This window comes from Brienomyrus brachyistius, chromosome 6 (assembly GCF_023856365.1).
Source record: "Brienomyrus brachyistius isolate T26 chromosome 6, BBRACH_0.4, whole genome shotgun sequence".
Classification (NCBI taxonomy): Eukaryota; Metazoa; Chordata; class Actinopteri; order Osteoglossiformes; family Mormyridae; genus Brienomyrus; species Brienomyrus brachyistius.
In genome coordinates this window covers 9,182,954-9,189,414 of record NC_064538.1, presented here as the reverse complement: position 1 = coordinate 9,189,414, position 6,461 = coordinate 9,182,954, and positions in this window count along the sequence as shown.

Sequence of the window (6,461 nt, the reverse complement as noted above, 5' to 3'; positions counted from 1 at the left end):
ACTGCCTTCTCCACCTCAATAACCTTGAAGTTATTATATACTTGCAGCCATTTGTCAATAAAGTAAGTTTTACGACTTTGTTACTCAACATCCAGAAAAATGATTTGAGACACTAATACAGCCGTAAATTATAGGTGCATCGCTATAAATTACTACTACTACTTATACTACTATCATTTATTAATGAATATTATTGTATTATATTATTGTTATTGTTGTTGTTCTCATCATCATCACATAAATTGACTTGAAAAACACATCCAATATTTATTTTTGCGTAGGAAATGCATAATAGAAACAGAAAATTATGTATATCTGAAGCACTTGATTTTTCAAGAATAAACACATATGCTTAAGAAAAGTATAGTTCCAGTTATTTGTCCCACCTATTATGGGTTGCAGTTTAAACTGATCTGATTGGGAATCTGCTAGATAATGCATATAAAACTCTTATATTCCAAGAGCAAGGTATCATAAAAACAACATTTCACTGAATTCCCAATATAACATTCCCACAAAAGTTTCACAACATTCCCACAAAAGGAAAATAAACCAAGCTGAAATGGTTTGTTTCTAGTTCGAAGGTTCTATCTTTATTAGTACCTAATAAAACCACAGGTAATTATGTTTGTCTGTAGTACCCTAGTTAGCCTTAGTTAAATAAGTTAGCAATGGGTGCTGCCATAACAGAGGGCCCAGTGAACAATTATGGTTCTGCTGTGATGTCTCAAGACCTTGTGCTTGTTGCTATGGTAAAAAGGGAACAAGTAATGAATTCACCGCTTATTAAATTTTCTGTCACTGTGTGTTCATATTGAACAGCTCTAAGTTTATAATATTGCTGACCTTCCTAATATCTCTGGGAGGATTTATCTGGGAATCCCTGGCACTTGGTGGTCTCACTGGGCAGCGGTGAAGAAGATTTGTTAACCAAATAACTTTAAAATCACCCCAAAAAGGGCTCTCTAACACTGTTTCCACTCAGATTCCCAAAGTTCTACACTTCCTACATAGGTCTAAAATGTAAAACATGTAAAACATAAGTGAAAACACACTTCAAGCAAAAGTAGATGGGAGTACTTTTCTCAAGCAATGGAAGACAATAAAAATGTCCAGGAATGCTTCATTACAGCCTTCATAAAATGAATATTAAACATGATTGGGATTTACATTAAATGACCAGCAATTATGAACGCAAGGAATCATACAAATTAGGCGGCAAGAGCAAAAGTTCGAAGAGCATTTAAGGTGGGCAGTGCAGGCAATGCATTATTGTAGCCGTTCCTGGTACTGTTGATGGTCTTGGGAGTAGAGTAAGGTATTGTAGGAGCTGTATGTACTGCCAATTTGTCCCAGTGTATGGTCTGGTATTTTGTACAACAGTATTTTGTACAAACAGAAACCAGACAGGTCTAAGTGCCAGGATTCATAAGCTTCATCATCAGTTCCTTGTTTAAAGATCCACAGTCCTGTTGGCCCAATCCTGCCAAAAGGAATCCAGTCTCTATCTGCCCAATTGCTGGACCTTGCCGGAATGCAGCTTGGCTTATTCCTTGTTCCTCCCCACACACCTCCTGTGCTCTCCCCCCCCCCCCCCCCCTCAGAAATCCTGCCTCATTCAAACATACAGGCAGCTCTGCAGTAGCAGGCTGGGTAAATACAAGGCATGACCAGTGGTAAATACAGGCATCACTCCACAAACAAGGCCTGATTACAATGACAAAAGCCACCACACTTTTGGGTGGAGCTTACTGCAATTTGGGGCTGTGGGGGCCACTGAGTAAGAGGCATTATTAATGGGCTTTGTGTATGAAGAAGAGGCCTGAGCTTCTTTGCCCAGCTGTCACAAGCTAGTGGCCACAGCCATTTCTTCCTTCTTTTCAAGGTTAAAGATCACATGACACATAAACTGATATTTACATAGCATGTAGCTGTATCCAGCTCTAGTGGATATGATAAAAACCAGATACTAATTAGTTGTGGAACTGTATTAGTTTTGAAGTATTCCATAATTTTGGAAAAGTATTTTTCTTTCATATTATTGTGCCAGACTTACAAATACTTTCAAGAGTAAATTTTTTTTTTTAATGCACTCAGAGGCTTAATTTTAGGCCCCAAAATGGTGCATGGATGTGTCAGGCAAACTCCTTTTGAAAACTTAATAGAACTAAGCAAGAGTCACAGGGTGTCTCAAAAATCTGTTTGAGCTTCTAATTCCTGGAAAATTAGCTTAGCAGATGTCCCACAGCATAGCCGCCTTGTTCCAAGAAGTAAAAGGGTAAAAAAAAACAGGATACAAGGGAAAAGCAGAGGGATGTATGGATCTGGTGCATAAGCTGAATCAGAGGTGTCTTCTCGGCCCTCCCCATTTTGTCCCGCGCACAGTCCCGCTCTTTCATCATTATTAGACGTTTCTCACTTTCCAGTCTCCGTCCAACAGCTCAGCCACCCCTGTATGTCTCTCAGCAGGAAACCGGGCAAACACTGATCCTACCTCCTCCACTGTGGGCCACTGAGTTACCATTCTCGCTTATTCTCCCACCATGTGTTCCTCCTCATTTTCTTTGCATTATGAACTGTAAAGTAAAACGCAAAAAATAAAAAAATAAAAAAAAAAAAATTGAGAGAAAAGATAAATAGGCGAGGGGGAAAGAGGTGTGATTGCAAAAAACTATGAGTGCCCCAAACTTCAATGGCAATTGTAGTGCCACCTGGGCTTGTAGAGGTTCAAAACTTCACTTACCATAGACTGATGGTTACAGATTTTGGGGTGGCCACACATGCCCCTATTACCATGGAGCAGGGACCCTCCCTGCATCTGATCAGAGGGGGGATTTTTGGGAGACATCTGTATGCAAATCACATTATGGTATAGAGCAATGTGGAGTGGACTGCATGGAGTCTCGCGCTGAGAATGCACATGGACATAGGAGCTGTGTCTAACCTGTCTGTTAATTCTGGTTTGTTAAGAGTGGAAACTACGGTATTTTAACGTTGAGCCTGTCCGTGTGTCACTTGGAAATACAGGAAGCTTTAAATTTTTTTTAAAAAAGAGCGCATCGTTGGTTTATGAATGAATTACCTCAAAAGGTTAAACAAAACACTCTTGAGAACATTTCCTCATATTATATCAAAGTGCTTTGGCTAAAAGCTAAGCAGCTGAAATACAGTTGCAATGGCAAAATGATAAAGATTCCCCTATATGCATGATCTAAAAGAACAATTAAATAAAGGATGCAGCACATGCGAGCAGAGCAGAGGACTCCCGCCTCCCCGAGCGGCCTGCGCTTTAAGACCTTAACGGCGACAGCTGATGAGTAACTGAAGCAGCCATGATACCAATCAGTGCCGCGACGTCACCCTGCCTGCCCCGATCCACCCAGCCTCTCCCAGCGTATGGCCGCCCTCGCCCCACCCTCGGGACGTGAGCTGTGCTCGTGCTCGACCCCCAGAATCCCCCCCCCCCCCCCCTCGCCCAGAGTACTCCCTGCCAGGCTGTCGCGCAGTGCCGGTCCGCAGCACATGGCTGTCTTCCTCTCAGTACCCCATTCCAACTGGCTGCCTTCCAGTTTAAACAGAAGGTTCAAAAAAAAAAAAACCAGCACTGGGTCATGAATAATTCATGGCACCCGGTAATAAAGCGGGTACACTCTTTAAAGTGTTTCTTCTGTAATGGAGTTTCAGAGACAGAGCTATCATTTTCTCTTAATGGTGTTTTCTATGCCGCTCATCGTATTCCACAACCCCCCCCCCCCCCCCCCCCGCCCCTTTCCCAACCACAGCACCCTAACCCAGCAGTGATAACTACACATTACCATCAGTATATAGAGGGTGATTACCAACAGCTGCTGGAGTTTTGTTGCTACAAAGTGCTCAATTTTCTCCCCGGCTTTTAAAAAACAAAATGCCTTGTAAAAAAATGGAATACATGCATTATGGGTCATTGCTATTCAGGACATGTGTGTCAATATCTGAGTTTCGTGCAGCTGACAGTGAGTGACACTGAAGGCCAACCTTTGAGGTTAGCAAACAGCAGCACCAAGTCCTTGCCACTTCTATGGAGCCCTGCACATCTCCTGCTTTCAGGTGAGGTGAGTGTTTGGTTTTCATTCCTTAAATGGCAACACTTTACTTTCCGTGGCACAAATAGTTAGTGTTACCTCAGTTACTACTAAAGTACAGATCATGAACAAAGATATTAGCTACTTAGGATAAAAGATGCATCACGATTTATTGATGATAAACAAACATGAGATCAGTAATTCACTTGTGTTATTTATTACTTGTTCATTCAATATTTCTTTAGTAGTTTGTTCAGTGGTTCCTTCAGTAGTTCTCAAAGATTTACAGAATTAAGAGATAAATATTGTAACTGCTTGGGATAAAAGATGCTTCTCGACTCATTAACGATGAACAAACATGTGATTAGTATTTCACATGTGTTATTCATTATTTGTTCCTTCAGTAGTTCACAGCCGATTGTTGAATTAACCGATGTAGTAACAAATATAATAATTGCTTGGGATAAAAGATGTATCGCAATTCATTAATGACGAATGAACATGAGAACAGTATGTAACTATGAGATAGTTTGCGGTTAATTAATACATAAGTAAGAGCATAATTCTACATTATGTGTGCCCCCTCAAGTAGGGAGTGACCCATTAGGGATGCCATTAATTGGAGTTAGGTGCAGAGATCCAGCACGTCAAAGCCTCTAAGAGTGGTGATGCATGTAGGTCATGCTCGACGCACCTTTTATCTGGCCAAGAATTCCATACTGTGCTAAATGGAACCAGAACAAAAAGGATCTCTGCCAGAGGTGGACATTTCGGGTCCAAAACTTTAAAATCCAGGCCAAGATTTGTTTCAACCAACCAATTGAGGACTCTGTGGCAGTGACTCTCTATACTCAGCTGCTTGTTTGACACAAAATCATGGTCTAGCGTTTACTTTCTAGAATATCCATCTCTAATATCTATTCATTTCAAAACCTTTCCGTCCCTAAGATGTAAAATGCTGTGTTCCCCGGTAGCTCTGGCTCAGCTTGGGCTAATGCACACCCAGTGTACCTGGTGCAGCTGGCAGGATGTGAGCAGAAGGAAACACAAGGTAATGCACTACTGGTAGGCTGGACACAGCTTTTCGTGCTCGTCACTGAAATGAAACAAATAGTCGATGGTCCAGCCTAATAAACATTATTTCTAGCTTCATTGTGAGTTTCCTCACATTCAGTTTCAGAGGTGGATAGTCCAAGTCCAGAAAGCAAAAATCCCGACCAAGATTTTATTTCAACCAGCCAGTTGAATATAAAGAGGCACAATCACAGAGTACTCAACTGGTTGATTGAAACTAATCTTGGCCTGGAATTTTACTTTCTGGACCTGAACTATCCAGCTCTGGATATCTTACAGGGTTTCCTGAAATGTAACACACAGGCCTTGTCTTATTGGAAAGGTATCCAGCCTTTAGTGTTTACTTATATCAAATGAATGTTTGTTCATTGTAAACAGGGATTAGAAATACACTGTCATTTTTATTGTATCATGGACATTACAAATGTTAAATTAAGATCAATATAGCAGTGTGTGTTATAACAGGACAGTAGTGGTCTACAGTGGGGTCTCTTTACACTCATGTGAAAGTAAACCTGGCACATTAAAGAGCAATTGATGGCATTTTACTGGGAGCTGAAGTGAGTGTAAATGGGATTTTCTCTCCAGGAAGAGGAAGGGGAAAAAAACCCCGTCTACGCAACTCCGACAAGCGAGCAGCTGTTTAGTGCGCATACCTGCTAGGCAGATGCACTGCAGCAAATACAGAACACAGACGCTCAAAAAAGGCCCAGACTTTAGTGTAGGGAGGGGTGAGTCAGGTGCTTGAGGGAAGGCTCACATGCGCGTCTGCATGCGTGTGTGTGCGTGCGTGTGTCCCCTTGTGTGCACGCATACGTGCCTGTGCGCAGCACCTGCCGTCTGCCGTCCACTGGCAGAGGGGCCATATGCCGTTGAAAGAATGCAGGGAAGTCATCTTTTCTCCCTCAGGCAGCAGAAAGAAAGTTTTCCTGTTCCTACAAGTCGAGAAAACAAACCATTAGGCCAGAGACAAAGGCCAGGCCTGCACCTGCTGCAGTCTTTGTGGGGCCTCCAGGCGACTAAGCACGGAACTCTACACATTAACCCAGAGTTGCTCCTTCAGGACACTGCATGCATCCCCTCTTAAAACTTGCCTCATATATATATAACCCCTACCCAGCCCTAACCTTAACCAAAAGTAACCAAACAAAATACAAGACTTTTGACATTTTTACTTTTTTGATTGCATTCACAGATTTTTTATAAAATTGAGGTTACACAAATAGGGACCTAAAGAAGTGTCCCCGAAAGTAAGGAAGTTTCAGGTTTTACCGCACTTCGGGAGCATTTTTACATGTGTGTGTGTGTGTGTGTGTGTAAACATAC